This window comes from Schistocerca serialis, chromosome 10, assembly GCF_023864345.2.
Source record: "Schistocerca serialis cubense isolate TAMUIC-IGC-003099 chromosome 10, iqSchSeri2.2, whole genome shotgun sequence".
Lineage (NCBI taxonomy): Eukaryota > Metazoa > Arthropoda > Insecta > Orthoptera > Acrididae > Schistocerca > Schistocerca serialis.
Window position 1 is genome coordinate 56,721,086 of NC_064647.1, and position 726 is coordinate 56,721,811.

The following is a 726-nucleotide window of genomic DNA, read 5'->3' on the forward strand; positions in this document are numbered from 1 at the left end:
ACGCAGCACGGCCTTTCATTACAGCGTTATCATTGGAAGCAGTCGCAGAGTTATCTAAGCGTCAAGGCGAAAACACGTGACTTCACGGGCGTGGGACGCCTTGCGTGGCCTCAAACACGTTTGGGCGCGGAAAGAGGGAATTGGAGATGGAGTACTACCGCGGTGGTTGCTTAGACGAGGAATCCACCAGTGTGAACTCCACCGTGAGAAAACTTCGTATCAGCCGAAATAGCTCAGTTGGGAGAGCGTTAGACTGAAGATCTAAAGGTCCCTGGTTCGATCCCAGGTTTCGGCATACGTTTTTTCTCCGTAACCTCTTGTCTCAAAGCATTCCGTTTATGATGCAGAAGAGTTGCAAAAGCAGGAAAGAAACCCAGTTATTCAGAAATAATTACGAAGGGCTTTCACCAAGCTAAGCAACACATTTTGTTTCTCGGCCAATTTAGGTTCAAAAAATGCGGAATTTGTTGGGAAGTGTGGACTGTTCCTGCTTCAGCTCGTATAGTTTCATGAAGTTCCGGTGTACATAGACTTCAAAATGGCGTCTGTAAAGGAGGCGCGTTCCAAACAGAGAGCTGTCGCTGAGGTCCTCTGGCGGAAAACCAGAGCATCGCAGATATTCGTAGGCGCTTGCAGGATGTCTACGGAGTCCTGGCAGTGAACAAAAGCGAGGGGAGTCGTCGGGCGCGGCGCCTGTCATCACGGCAACAATGTCACGCAAACCTG

At 49.9% G+C, this 726-nt stretch overlaps 1 non-coding gene across 1 annotated transcript; it reads left to right on the forward strand.

Annotated features, from left to right (window-relative positions):
* The first annotated feature begins 222 nt into the window (after positions 1–222).
* Positions 223–295, forward strand: Trnaf-gaa (transfer RNA phenylalanine (anticodon GAA)). Its single transcript has one exon. It is a non-coding gene; the product is annotated as a tRNA-Phe (tRNA).
* Positions 296–726: the final 431 nt, after the last annotated feature.